We start from the raw sequence: 15,934 nt of genomic DNA on the forward strand, positions 1-15,934 counted from the left end.
CCACCCACCAGTGGGAGCGTGATTGGCCAGGAGTGCAATGGTTGAAATGTGTGCCAAAGGAAAAACAGCAGTGCCGGTTGGCTCAAAAAACGCATTGAAATCACCTTTGTTTCTCTGAAATGCAAGCTAAAAATGCATATTTTAAGCATTGCACGATATTCAAAAATCTCAATGAACACCAGCAGACATTTGGCAGAAGGTAGACTTGTGTGCATACAAAATATGCAACGAGAAAGAGCCTAAACAATGTTCATAATGAAACTGGCTGAGCTGTGGCTGTCAGTAGCCTAAGTTAAATTGGACTGAAAGACACTAAAATCTACATGTTTAAAATAAATGAGTGACCCACTGTTGAGTGTCACCTAGTTTGCAACTGTTAAATGTCATAGTTTTGAACTTATAATCAGCATTCTAGCTGCATGTGTAAAAATTGTAAGTTTGATTTGGATGAAGAAAAACTGGGAACAAAAGTGACATTTAGCTGAAGCCTGGCTTAAAGAGACTGAATTCTGCCCGGCAACTACCCCCGACAGGAGTTGAAACTTGCTCAGCCACTCTTCCCAGGCCTGGCTGCATTCTGCTGCCCCCACCAAAAGGAGATGACACCTCCCTGATTGAATCAGGGGAGGAGCACCTAGGGCTGGAGGGAAACAGAACAATGAGCCTTTCTTGGCTCAGGCAAATGTTAAATTAGGGGGGGTCGTAAATGGCTTCCTCTTGAGAGAAATGGGGAGGGGCAGTGCCTCTGTGAGCAACTTGAGTTGGAGGAAGTGGACAAACCAGAAATTCCACCATGTGCTTTGGGAAACCACACCCCTCTGGGCCAGAGCATAATTTTAAAAAGATGGATAATTCATAGTACGGACTCAGCAAAATTATATAAATAATATCATTATTCTTGTGATTTTTCTGTGCACATTTTAAGAGGTGTTAAGACTAGGCTGGTCGCTCTGTGATGTTCTGAGGCAAAACCACGGGAATTATGAATGCTGCAAACACTGTATTTATGCTAGAGACACGATAACTTAGATTAATATGCTCAGGAAGAGGGTACAGGTCTGTGTAAAGATTTGATGAAAAACCAATGTTGCAAAAGCTACCAAAAATTTAAATAAGTTGTCATTTTTTAATGCAAGCTCTTAGAAACATCAGAGTTGGAACAGAGACTACCTTATGTGCTATATGATATGTATATGTAATGTCAACGGCCTGTGTATCTGGGAAACCTGTTAGTTATGAAAAAATCATTTTCTAAGTAAAAGCAAAGGGGCGTTTCTTCAATAGACTGTAAGACTCTGACTCAATGCTCCCTTCTCAAATCAGGTCAAAGAGAAATCCTTGACCTATCAGAACCCTTAGTGGGTTGGGCATAGAAAGTTAGCATCCACACCCACTTTCTAAAGACATAAAAAGAGCCACTGGAAGCTAGACAGGGACATTCATTTTCCAACCTTCAACTGAATTTCTGCGCAGCCCGCTGACAGAGAACTCCAGAATCCAGAACTCCAGAGATCCAGACTAACTCCAGAACAAAAACCCCAAAGAGCTGAACTCTTCAGCAGGCCTCAAAATCTTTTGCAAACTATTCAACCACCAGGTTGTGCGGTTTGCTGCTTGCTAAGAGTCCTGTGTATCCAGAACAGAACCAGTACCCAGAAAGCAGTGCAGTATCCAGAATCTACTTGATCCAGACCAGCATAACCAGAGACCCAGACCAGACCGCTGTGCACAGAACCGGTGCCTGATTGACCCGCCGAGCAGAGGGAACCGCAGCTAAACTTGTTGACCAGATCCATGACGAGGCCATTCCTTTCAAATTTATAGTGTGAGTACCCAGCTAGAACTGTGCAGAACCCATCTCTTAGCTTAAAATAATCTGATTCAAAACATTTGAACCTGCCCAAAACTGCATCATAGAATCGTGTTTCCCTTCTCCGATTTTAAACCTGTAAAAGTGTCATTTGCCATTTGAATCATTATTTCATTTATGAAAAACTACCTTCATAAAATCATCCGTATCTCTTAAACTGTTTGTGCTAGAAGCGAGATTTAACTTCCATTTTAAAGCTAAGATTCTAAGCTTTCCAACAAACCCAGAACTGACTTCCTAGTCATACTTTTACCGTAATCGTGCTCGATGCACTCGGAAAAAGTGCAGCGATTTGCAATTTGGCTCAAATTTCTTCACTTGTCAAAATAGCAGCTTCTTGCTTTCCTTTGCTGAAATTCATTTGCAACCTGACAATCATTCATAGAGCATTGCTAAAGTGATCCTGAACTAATTTAAAGTAGCTATCACCCACCCTGAATCTCTTATAGGGAATATTTCACTCCCTTGCAAAATCACCTGAAAGTCTTTCGCCTGTGTTTCAAAATCATCCCTGGTGCTATAAGCTTGCTAGGGGGGAACTGAATTTGTATTGTACTGTGATTGTATTCCGGAAGACTGTGTGTGTTACTTCCATCTCCTTACATTGCATTGTCAGAGAAAAAGTGATCATATTATCTTTTGCTGAAATCATATCAAGTTTATTTCTGTACTGCCTTTTATTCATCTTTGCATCTCCTTGAAAACATAAAGCATTCTTAGCTACCTTATCCTCTATACTACTCCTAAGTAATTAAACCAGTGTGCTATTATAACATCATCCATTGTTGATCACTGTCATATGTCTAAGTGTGATATCAAATATTAATTTATTATAAAAGTGTGATATATATCTATTGTTTAATTTTTCAAATAAACCTTTTTAATTTGCAAAACAAACCTACTTCTTGGCTCAGTGGGGTCAGGGGGATTCTAAGAGAGGGGCGTTATACAAGGGTTCATCATCCATATTATAACTTGTCATAAAAATATATAAATAAGGGCTTCCCTTGAGCAATCCCAGACAAGGCACTGACTTAGTGGGAATGCTTGATTGGAGTCATTAACAATAGTCTTTTATGCATACTCACCTTGACCCTTTTTGGAGCCTGCCATGTTAAGCTTATATCGAATAAGCATAATTTACCCCTTGGCCCGGTGCCTACACCCACTTGCGAAGCAAGAAAACTTGGGATCATCTTCGACTCCACTCTCTCCTTCTCCTCTCACATTTAAGACGTCTCTGAAAAGTCTAACTATCAGTTACACCTCCTCAGAGGTACTCTACCTTTTCTCACCTTCCCCCATAGGCTCACTGTCTCCAGAGCCCTGGTTCTCTCCAGGCTGGACTGTTGCAACAGCCTCTTACTGAATCTCCCTTCTTCTGCTCTGTGCCCTCTGCAACTCATCCAGAACAGAAACATGAGACTTATTCTTGGCCTCAAGCTCAGGGACTGCATCTCTCCTCCACTGAAATCCCTTCAATGTCTCCCCATGGCAGCAAGGATCAAATTCAAGAACTTTTGCATTGTTCACAAGGCTTTCTGGGGCCTCGGACCTACCTACCTGCAATAATGTTTACCTAAATACTGTCCCTCAAGAGCCCTGCGCTTATCTACCTCCAACCTTCTGCGAGTGAGCCAGTTCTCCAATCAGAGATTTGGAGGGAGATCCTTATCCTCAGCAGGTGCCACCCTCTGTAATAACCTCCCTGCCACCCTCTGTCTTGAGCCAGTTCTCCTTAAATTCCAGAAACTCCTCAATACTTTCCTGTTATCCTCTTCCTTCTCGCTCCCTCCTAGCTAACTTAGTTCTCTGCTTTTCCCTCTCTCCCTCCTCCTCCGTACAGCATGCTAACTGGCTGCCGGGTGTACCTAAGAGTCTTACTGGTCCCTGGTATCCCCGTCAGTCCTCCCTCGCACTTGCCTCAGGGCCCCACACCCTCTATTTGCACTTACCCCAGTCTCAACCAACTGGGTGCACTTGATCCTCCCCCTACATGTGACCCTCTGTGCACTTCCTTGATCTGTACGCACTGCACCGAAGATCGTATGTCTGTTTTCCCTTGTCTTCACACCTTAATTGCACTGTCCTAAACTGCAGAAATGTTGTCAGGCCTATTTGCTGTCCCCCAATCTGTTAAATGTACTTTTTATGCACTTTGCCTGTGCAGACTATTATCGTCTCAGAAATTCAAGGGCTCTGAGTGACTGTTTGTTTTTTCCCCATGTCGTCACCCTCCGTGAGCACTTTGAAACACTTGCCTATATAAATAAACAATAGCATACCATACCATACTGCAAGGACGGCTCGTTGCCTGCATCAGCTGGGTATTTTCAGTGCGTTTTTAGGTTTAGCATAGCTCATGTTTGCTTAATTGCTTATCCAACTCCCTGAGCACTCTCTTGGGGAGTTCATTAGCTCCTTGATGGCCAGTCTATAAACATCCAGCTCTATAATTATATCCAATATAAAATAGGCATTAAGGTTGCAATCAAGTCAATCCCTACTAGCCCAACTTCTTCTTGAGAGGTACATTGGTTGTTCCATTTGGGCAGTAAGAATAGATTCTTGGGGAAATAGTTTTTGATCTGTATTAGTGGATCCAATTTTACATGACCCCACAGTTCTTGACTGTGTAATGTGACTGAATGTTCTTGGGCTTTATAGACAGGCAGTGTTGGGGTGATCACGCTACAAGGAAACCTTTTTGCAAACGTTAGTGTCACCTCTCCTCTTCTCTTCAGCAAAAGTTCACTTTTGATCATCTGGGCATTCCAGGATCCATTTCTCCTGAGTCTTTTACACAGGTGATCAAAATATTCTGCATCAGGAAGGGGGGTCTTCATCACTTCCAGATAAGATGAATACTTAATTTCTTTTTGGCATTGCATATCCTGGAGTTGGCCTTCTTAGCATGTATTGTCTATGCCTTCTTAGAGCAATGATGCTGTAGAACAGTATAATGTGTGTCAATCCCTATAAGGATACCCCACAGTGTTCTCCACAAACAATAAGATACCAATGTGCTTCCAATTGAATCTGGGCCATCTGTCTCCATTTTGGCTATTTCCAATGGCAGATAATGTAGATAGTTGGAGGACAGTATGGCAGTTAGAACACGCCTTGCCTCAACACCATTTCTAAAGAGAATGGGGTGAGACCATAGCAACATCACACTACCACATAGTTGTTGGCATATAGATTTGATATTACCACGCTGTTGAAAGGTGTCTTTAAATGAACACAAAGTGGAAAGAGTGTTTCACTTTTTATGATGACATACTTCTGCACTTGCAACAGCATGTGAAAAACCTGATCTGCTGTCTCAAAGTTTTCCTGAAGTCTGCTTGTAGGTGAGTTAAAATGGTGTCTCCTCCACTCAATATTTGAGCCATTGAAAGAGAATTTTTCAATAGAATTTCCTGAGGCCGTCTCTCAGGGATATAAATTGGGAGTTCCCACAATCGTCAGTCCCTTTTTTGCATAAATTGGAGCAAAATCAACCCTTGTAGCTGTAACTGGAAGGCATCCTTCTTCATTCATGTCATTAAAAAATGTTTTTTTTTTACCAGAAACAGAACCCAAACAAGGGCCTTTACTGTGCAAGTGGCAGTTTATCAAAAACAATAGCTTTCCCAGTATTCTCATGATCCAGGGATGACTAGATCTCTCCCTCTGAGAGGACACACGGATCCTCCTGTGGATGATTTTAATCAACAATCACAGAAGGCAAGATTGTATCCATATGACAAGATGCATAGCACTCTAAAGATCACTATAGGGTATGCACCATTTCTTTCCTTGAATGCCTACATCAATCTCTGAGCTTTGGATGCTAAGCCCATGTAACACAATTTGCCAACATGATTAGTTTACAAAAAACTGTTCAACATCTGTATGCAGATACCACTGCATCCCAGTACTAAGGCAAGCAGGCTGAGATCATGATTGCATTCCCCTCCCCCATCAATGCCAGCTTTAGGAGCTTGCTCTCCCTGCTCTCCCCCTATATACTCTGGCCTTTCTGTGAAAAGCATTGTTGTCATAGAAATTGCTAGGGCAGACACAACGTTTGAGACAGTGGGAGAGCAGGAAAACCATGTTGTTCTGCTGCAAAGGCAATGGGAGAGGGATGCCACAGTCTTGCTCTCCCAGCTTTGTCCCCTCAGCATCGGCAGAGTACACTCTGCCCTTACCATATCTCTGGTCCTGCTCTCGGTTGAAACAGACATGCTGCATCTGGTGAAGCGTAGAATGACTAAATTACTTCTGTTTTGCAGGAGTACAAGGATGAGTAGTGGCTAAACCACCCATTCAGCCCCAGCACAAACCACCTGTGATCCCAATCATAAAGGTACACAGCCACACGATATACCTCTTTCACCTTTTGTGGTAATATGGGCTTAGGAAAGGATGAAGGGGTGTGGATGTGAGACAATACTAACCCAAACAGCAACAACATGCCAACATGATTAGTTTACAAAAAACTGTTCAACATCTGTATGCAGATACCACTGCATCCCAGTACTAAGGCAAGCAGGCTGAGATCATGATTGCATTCCCCTCCCCCATCAATGCCAGCTTTAGGAGCTTGCTAACAACAGTTCAAAATAAAAGGATGTCCAATCAAGGTTCTATACAAATATGTACTTTAATTAAATACATCTGTCCTACAATTAACTATTAAAAACACTATCCAAATACCACTCCTGTAAAAGTAGACAGAAGATGCAGAACAGGAATGTATAAGCTCTACTTTGCCAGGGAAGAAACAGGCAAGAGATGCAAACATGTTGATAAAAAAGGATATGGCTAGTTGAAAATTCCTAGGGCCCCTGAAAAGGTAGACAAGGGGGACAAGGTCACTTGAAAGTACATGATTCCAATGTTCCAATGTGGGTCAAACGGTGTGCAGTAGGACATTTGCTGCAAAAAGTAATCTGTGTAAAGATTCTGTGGTTTGACCAGGTAAATGTGTACCCATTATACCATTTAAGGGGAGCGGGGGTCCCCCGCACCCATTAAATGGTATAATGGGTAAAGGGATTGCGGGGGTGAACCCCGGTTCCATTACAGCGATTGCGATGTCAAAACCACGGCTGTTTTGCTGCACATTTTTGTGTAAACTGCCATTTTGACACGATTTTAACACTTGGAACCAGTCAACCCAGGTTTCAATGTGACTAATCACGGTCAGTTAGGAGCAAGTCTGTTTTGACAGTGATCCATGAGGTTCGAAGGCAGTGATGAGTGATGCAGGTCAATGTATCACCAGGCATAGTTTGCCAATTGAATATGGTTCAAAACAATGAGAACCGCTGGTTCGGGGCAATGAGTGATGCAATGATACAGCAGTCTGAATAGAGCTGTGATGCGAAGTTTGTGCAGTTTGATGCTTGGTTCGATGCAGCAGTTCCTGTTGATTTGAAGGTTTTGAACATTGTAAAGGTGGCTCCAGTTAGTTTGAATGGCAAACATATGGATCATGGCAGTTCTGGCTCTCAGTATGGTTTGAGACCCACTGCAGGGGGCTCCCAGACAAGCGCAGTGCTTTTCAGTCTCTGCTCTCCCAGTTTAGGGAGTTTTGCAAGCAGAATTGTAGGTCTTGGTCCTCAGCATGAGACACCCTCAATGTGCCCAGTGAGTGGGTAGGGAGTAGTGTTTGCTTTGGATCAATCCTTCTTTATCTCAGTGGCAGAGTGCTTAGGAAAGATCAACTCTCCCAAAAGAGGTCCACATTAATTCTTATGGCCTTAAAGGTCCAAACGTAAATCAATGAATGAGTGGCCTCTTTTAAAAGGAAAAGATTCCCTTGTGATAATTGATCCTTTGCTACCAATGTCATTTTAATAGTTCTTTGTTCCGCAAGAATTTGAGGGGCTAGAAGGAGGGTAAAGCACACAGAAAAGTAAGATCGAGGAATTCTAAACCCACTCGTGCTCCCTGAGTGTCATAGCGCTGCCCATTTCCCAGTTTAAAGCTTCAAGACTATATGGCTTGAAGACCTGTAGTGTGAGTCAGGCCTTTTTTATACAATTAGCTCTTTGAAGCCAGGCTCTTAGGGCATCTCGAGCTGTGAAATCCCAGGCTTGGCAATAGAGGCGTTACCTTTCTTCCCAGAGCATGCATCCTGTATTTTGTACCATTCAATGGAACACAGACTGGCAGGTGCCTGAAATCCACTTAGCCTCCATAGCGGACTGAGATCACGATGCTGACACTGGTATGCTACAAATCGATGTGGCTGTAATAATTCCGTGAACTGCCAACCATCTACCAAAATAGGCATGGTTTCTGTGTCCAGATTTTCCTGCCACCAGGTGGATAGTTTATCATAAATAGGATGGCTTTGAAATAGAGGTGCCAATTTAAATGCAAACTCTTTATTGCTGTGACTTGGCTGCCACAGCAGCTGTGGAACAGGGCACCTGTGACCTCTGAGCCTGCCCTATGCCAACGGAGATGAGGCACTGTGGATCTGGCTGCTCATGCAGCAGGGCACTGGCATGCACTTTGCCTTAGGCAGGGAGTTTAATGAAAGGGGTGCCTGTTTAGCAGACCACCCAATTTGGGATGTATTACCCAGGATCATTTTACTGTAAATAAACATAAAAAAAAGCTAGGGAATGTACACTCTTGGGAGATCACATTCCTATCCACACATCGAGAGAGTAGGTAAGCCATGGTCATGCTCCCCTACCCACCCCCTGGTCCTTCTGTCAGTAGCAGTGAGTCCACAGAGGCGGCAGCATACTCTCTTGTATAGCAGCGATCCGTTAGCCACTCTGCTTTCAACTATGGTGACATCCTGCATGGACGAGAGAGCTCCTATTGGCTTAGCCAAAATCTTTGGCGTTGCCAATGCATGTTATTTTTCTGAATGGCAGTGCATTTAGAACTGTGTTAACTGCCTAGTTTGCAGCGTGATGTGTTGCTTCTTGTGAGCATTTCAGCAACAAGCTGAAATAACCGTTGTTGCTATTACTCAGTGATCATGTTTTCCTGAGAATGACAGGTCAAGGCGAGCTGGCTAAATTCAAACCTGTCCAACTAGTTGTAGACAGGTGTCAGCAGTGGGCTTAACTCTCTGATCTTTGTAACAGGCTGATGCATACTTGTTTTTGTCTTTTACAAAGTTAACATAATGCTTCTAAGCACTAAATTATGGGAACTGAATTCATGAAAGAACTATTGAAATAGTGTCAAAATGTTTTTGGTCATCAAACGCGTTTATTTTAGCTCCCTAAAGCGCCGAACCCAGATCCTATTCCTAGTATATTTTTTGATGTGAGTATAACGATCGCTCTTCATTCTTTTGCGTCGAAGGTTTCTTGAGATTTTTCGACATGAGCTGTGTCATGCTTAATTAGCAAGCCTATCAAAAGAGAACGCGAGCACCCACCTGCTTCGAGCAGCAAGCACTGGCAAGAAAGAGTCTTGTGTCAACTCTACAAATGACTACCGTGCTTAAAATAGCAGAAACAAATGTGCTCACCTCCCCCACCTCACAGGTGCTTGGCTTCGCATATGATATAGCAGCACGCTCTGGTACTCGTTCTTAAAGGGCCAAATAACCTCTTGAATTGAGTTATACGTTTTAGCACATATTTTCGATAGAAAATGAGCTACATCATTCTGCGTGCCTGTAAGAGAAGGGATCTGTTACGTGTTACACAGTGGCTGTCCAAGAAAAATTAAACAATACTAACATAAAATAATTCAAGCTAAGCTTCACATAAGAATGCTTGCGAGTTTGCCTTCCAAGACATTCGACCACATTCAACCTTCTGAGAGGCATCCTGTCATGTATTGCCAGACAAAAACCCAAACTAATTATTCAATGACGCATTCAGAGGTCACGTTCGCACAAATTCTGCTCCGGATTCCCGACAATGAAACTAGTTATGCCTCTGTGGCTATCGAAAATCCTGTTGCAAGAGCATAAACTGGCTGTGCCTCCCATCCTCAAAACACTAGGGAGTGGTGCAGCACACTCAAACTGAGTGGTAGGTCCAGATTCTGCTTTGTCACAGGCCACAGATTGCACATCTGTGCTCTTGCAGTCACAGGGCCTGATCACGACTTCGTCGGTAACCCTTAAATCCGGCGGTAGCGCTAATACCGCCAGATTTAAGGGTCCGCTGAATTAGGGCTTCGGCGGATTTCGCCCCAGTTCTGAGCTGGGGGGAAATCCGCTGAAAATTCGTGCTTTTACCGCCGGCGGGAAATCAGCCGGCGGTAAGAGCGCGAAAATTCCCCATTGAGCCCAATGGGGAATGGGGCATTCCCGAATGGGCTCAATGGGGAATGAGGAATTACTTTACCGGCAAACTCATGATCTGGCGCTATTCGCGCCAGGGAGTTCGGCGGTAGGGCTATTACCGCCTGTGGTAATGGCCAAGTCGTGATCAGGCCCACAGTGTGATAGGATCCTTGCTGTCAGTGTGAGAGGTTCGCCTCCAACTGGGCCTAGAGTCATCCCCATGTAGGTAGGGTGTGGGTAGTGATATACCGCCTGACAGGTCCCTAAGGAGTGTCTCTTGAAGTGTCCTTTCTCCTATGCAAAAGTAACTTTAGGGGTGCACTCTGAGCACCAGCAATGGGAGCTCATTTGCATGGTCCAGGCACCTATGTGAATTAGCCGAAGTCCTCCATTCAATGAACACGTAAAAAGGTCTCAGGCACTCGTTCTGCATTCCAGAAGGAGAAATGCGGCCCTGTATGTAGCTATAGTTTTGTAGTGTTATACTTATCTATTTGCACTGGGTGCACAGAGTGCTGCTGATGGTAGAATACAGCTATGTCATATGGAATGTGATGGGACCTGAGGGTTCCAAGAACTACAGTTGGGGACACAGGATGGGAGAACCTTAATGAAAGGATGTCATCTGTTTAGCTCCCTGCATTTCTATATAACTAGCCCTGTAACTCTGTAACTAAGTAATAAACGTACTTTTATATATACCGGTCTCCTGTGCCTTACCTCAATCCAGATGTCTTCTTACCCTGCTATTGCTTATTGAAGTGTAGGATGAAATCATTTATGTTGCAGTGATATTACATGTGAATATATACGTGTTGTGACAGGATGGCTGGGAAGGCACACTGTGCATTGTATGCTTGTATGCTTGTTTGATACAAGATATGTTTGAAAGGGTGACTGAGTGTAATAAGTGATTGCATTTACTTTATGAGGAAGAGTGGTTGTACGGGTTTATGCATAACACTATATCACACCAACAACCTAACCAACAAGCAACACAAAGAAAAAAAATGTTTTTCCTGCGTGTAGTGTTTAACAATATTATAGGATTTTCAAGTCTCCGAAATGCTGCATTTCATATATATTTGCAATGCATATTGATATTTTAAATGTGTTATCAATACAAAGGGGAAATATGTTCATTAATAATATATTATCCATGATGTGGATTGTAATAGGTATAATTCAAGTGGCACAGCATCGCTCTGATGCCATGTTAGAGTACAATATATTTGGCACAGCATCGTTCTGATGCCATGTAATACATGAGTGAAAATATAGAGTGATTTTCATGTTAAATGAGAGAGCTCTATGGTTAAATGTGACACGAATGTTGCATGGTATGTATACAATTTTTGGGAATATTACATATGGCATGCATATGAATATATTACCGGTTTATTTTCCTTGGCCTAACATGTTTTTTTAAACTTTGGATGCGTTCAATTTTTGGCTGCATTCAAAACAATTTTGTTTTCAAAGATCTTTTGCAATTGGACTAAGATCTGATCAGTCTCTTTCGCGGTGTATTCTCTTCTCGCGCTGTTCTTTTCCAGCTGCGTTGTTTTAATGTGGTCTTTGTTTTGTGAGTTTTCTTTCTGCATTTTCCCACTTTTCATTGTTTCCTATGGCAGGGTCTGTATGTGAAGTTGATGGCGCAAATGACAGGTGTTTCCGAGAGGAATGGTGGTGATGTTGACTTATGGTTGTGAGGCAATTGTGATAAGGATATATGGTTTGTATGAAAGTTAGATAGTTCCTGGTGGGTGCGTGAGTACACGGTTGTGCTGGGTGTGGCAGACCCTTGTCTCCATGTGGCAGGTGGAGTGGGAGGAGATACGCTTTGATGATTGAGAGTGTGGCAAGGAACGTATGTACTCGCAAGTGGCAGTTGTGAGGCCCGGGAGTGGCAGTCCCGGGCAGGTGGTGATTTGTGTACTTGATTGTTTTGATTGTTAGTTACGTGAATGTGGATATGCTTTCTTGGTTGTGAATGTTGTATAGGTTTTTACGGATTTGCAGGAGTGTGTAATTTTGAGAGCCTCTTTTAATGCTTGGGTTGTGATACTTTGTTTGGTGTTCAATTGAAGAGAGGGAGATGTGTAGTGTTGTACTTATCTATTTGCACTGGGTGCACACAGTGCTGCTGATGGTAGAATACAGATATGTCATATGTAATATGATGGGAATTGAGGGTTCCAAGAACTACAGTTGGGGACACAGGATGGGAGAACCTTAATGAAAGGATGTCATCTGTTTAGCTCCCTGCCTTTCTATATAACTAGCCCTGTAACTCTGTAACTAAGTAATAAATGTACTTCTTTTATATATACCGGTCTCCTATGCCTTACCTCAATCCAGATGTCTTCTTACCATTCCCGATACTACAAGTTTATGTAATATTCTACTGTGGATATTTCCTGTGTGAAGCTAGCTTGCAGAAGCAATGGAGTGCTGTACGTTGGTAGAGCTGCAGACACACAAAAGGCGGTTATGAGGGTTACAGTCCTTACAATATAGCATTTATTACTGGCACACACATTTAGGGAAGCCGGAAATAGCTTATATTTACAACACTTGCAGTAAGCTGGTATGTATAACTGTGCTGAAACGGGGGTTGGGAAAGTACAAAGGGCGGGCTAGAAGGGTTCATGTGTGTCTCATGTGGGGTGAAAAAGTTGGTCCTTGAAGTGGAGTGGTTTGGTGCATTTTCTGAATTGCATGAGATTGGGAGTGAGTCGTATGTTGATGATTGTGATGTTCCACGGTTTACTGTTCCTCAGCACTGTTTCTTCACTGCTTCTTTTTTTTTGCATTTCTGTAGTCAGAACAGGCCATGGTGTATGATGATGATATGACCACCATTGATGGCATCATTGTTAGGTACCAGTGAGCATTCCCAATGAGGAAATACCTGGGAGGACACCTAGGAGTGCACATTGCAGCTGACTCCAAAAAATGATGTGCAGCAAACTTCCCCCACCTGTTCAGCGGCCTAAAGACAGACCTCAAGAGATTGGAGGATCAGGAGATCTCACTGCTGGAGAGAGTGACAGCATGCAAAATGAACTTACTGCCAAGATTCTTGTACCTCTGATCATCACTACTGGTGGAAGTCCCCCTAAAACCTCTTCTCCAACTGCAGAAACAAGTCTTCCGATTTTTATGGAAAGGGGGCAAAGCGCAGATCCCGCAGAAAGTGATGACAGGGGCAGCTAAATCGAGTGAGATGGGAGCACCCAAACTCTGCAACTAGTACACAGCGGCCCAGCTGACAAACTCCTTGGCATGGACTGACCCCACGGATCCCCCAAAATGGGTTAATATTAAATAAGCTAAAAGCCTGATTCCGCTCAGCGACCTAATACACACCTCAGCGGCAGCACACAGACAATGGCCAACAATCCCCTCATCAAGCAGGGCCACCCTAAGAATCTGGAATAGTGCACTACAGAAGAAAAAAATCAGACAGATACACCTACGCACAATTGCGTCATTGGATCTTCAGCCTTTAATTAAACAGAGAGTCACTAGGGTGCTTCTCCCCTGGAACTCTCTTTGTCGGAAGGTCCCAGGAGGGGACACATCACCAAACTCGACAAGCTGCTACAAGAGGACATGTTGGTGATCAGACATGCATACAAGGTCCTATTGGGTAACGGATCTAGGGCACAACATCGAGGACCAGACCTGGATCGACATCTGGTCCAGAAACAATTACGACCTACAGGTGCATCACCAATAATGAAGGAGCACTCAAACTGCTGTATCAATGGTACTACCGGCCGGAACATCTGCACCATTTCAAAAGCTCACTAGACCCAAACTGCTGGAGACAATGTGTCCCCTGAGGAACATACTTCCACATGTGGTGGGAATGCCCACTGGCACAATCCTTTTGGGAACAGTTACTTCAGACAATAGAAGCCATCACCCACCGCAAACTTCTGCTAACTCCAGAGGTGATTCTTCTAGGTACCCCGCTACCAGACTGCTAGCCGAGATCAGGATCAACCGCAAAGCTGATCCCCCATCTGTTACTGGTGGCTAAGATTTCACTCGCAGATGGAAATCCAGGGAAGGGCCCCTTCTCCCTCTGCGGTGGCCCAAGATCTGGGACAACCTGGTAGCTGGTAAGGTCACTTCGGCCAAAGAAGGGACACTCCACCGGATCAGTCGGAAAGGCCCGCAAGAATGAAAGGACGCAGAAGGGAGGGAACAAGATGCTGGAACAATTTCATGGGGGAGGCGGACGAGGGGAGATTATTGGGTATAAAAGAAATGGTATTACCACTGCGCAAAGCTATAAATGTAAACTGCTGGAACCGGATTTAAATAAAGTTGTCAAAAAAATGGTGTTTTCAAAATTAATCCAAACTATTTTTGGATGGCTTTCAAACTATTGCATTTCTCATTGAAACTTCCTACATTTGATTTAGAATTGCTTACACGCTTTGCTATAGTTGTAAAATGAGAGTCTCATTTTGTTAAGAGAGAAATCAAAGGCTGAGTAAAGCCACATGGGCATGTTTTAAAGAGTAAGCAAAGCAACATAAGTGAAAAGAAAACATTTGCATGACATTATGTGCGATTTATGAAAGACATTGAAGGATTAATGGCCTCTGTTATGTTATGTTATGTTGACAGCACTTTTAAAGAGCAACGGTCGCCTGAGGGCATCTTGGCGCTAGTCCTGCCACTGTCATGAACCAATTAAATATTAACATCTTTACAGAGAACAACTGACATAATATGTCAGAGCATGGAGAATATTATTATTATAATTGTTTTTTTATAACACACTTAATAACAGAGATAGGTTTCTAAGCCCAGGATCGGGATTCTAGCCTGTGCTGCGCTGCATTGTCTTGCTTCCAAGACAAATGTGCAGCCCCCGAGCTAAAGAGAAAATCACAACCAAAGTAGAGAAAGGTGACAATAATAAAATTAACTTGCCTTGTTTGCTACTTCTACTTTACAGACCCAGGTTTCTCTCAGATATACATTATAAAACATGTCATATTCATTTCTCTCAGAATTAGCTTAGTATGATTTATAATATTTTTACTGTACTAGTCATCAAAATCTTTAATGTTGGCTAACACAACATTTCCCCTTAGCTGCAAAATAATTGGCTACATAATTCTAGCAGCTGGCTCCCTTGCTTTCTGGCCTGCCAGGCTGCTCTGCCCAAAAATAGAGCGAAAACCATCTATGGAATAGTGGTGGCCATCTTGGAATGGCAATCTTTACAGCATATGCCGCATTTCTTCCTATCTTTATATTGTGTTTATGCTGTGTTGGATATATTTATTTTAATCAGTTGCCAATTTTTTAAGTGTCTGCATTCCCCCAGAAATGTCATAATGCTTTACTATACATATGCATTAGTTAACATGTGACTGCACTCTGTTCAATATTCATTAATGAATATAGGAATGCAGGATTGTGATTCAGAAAGTGAGGGAGTCAATGTTTTCTTATGTGATGGCTCCATATTCAGCATTTAGAAAGTTGACATCTTAATGACGGGCACTGCATATCTACTTGGACGTTACTTTTCTTTGAGATTTTCCTTAATGTGATTGTTAATTGAGGCAAGCAACTCCACTGTGAAAAAGGACTGATACACAAATGTTGCACTCAAGCACAACATAGTAACACATTTTTCAATTACACTTTTTTTTATTAAAATGGTCTGGTACACACTCTGACTTTTACCTTATAAATGTAATCAATTGTCAATGGATTTCATGGGACCTGTTAAAGATTTCTGTCAACAGATAAATGAACAACTAAAA

General features: G+C 42.8%; 1 protein-coding gene across 2 annotated transcripts in view; it reads left to right on the top strand.

Annotated features, from left to right (window-relative positions):
* LOC138472969 (heparan sulfate glucosamine 3-O-sulfotransferase 1-like) overlaps positions 1-15,934 on the top strand; it is a 1,058,871-nt gene that overhangs the window by 533,303 nt on the left and 509,634 nt on the right. The gene's annotated exons all lie outside the window — the stretch shown is intronic.

This window comes from Ambystoma mexicanum, chromosome 8 (genome assembly GCF_040938575.1).
Source record: "Ambystoma mexicanum isolate Mex_15411 chromosome 8, UKY_AmexF1_1, whole genome shotgun sequence".
In the NCBI taxonomy this organism is placed as follows: Eukaryota; Metazoa; Chordata; class Amphibia; order Caudata; family Ambystomatidae; genus Ambystoma; species Ambystoma mexicanum.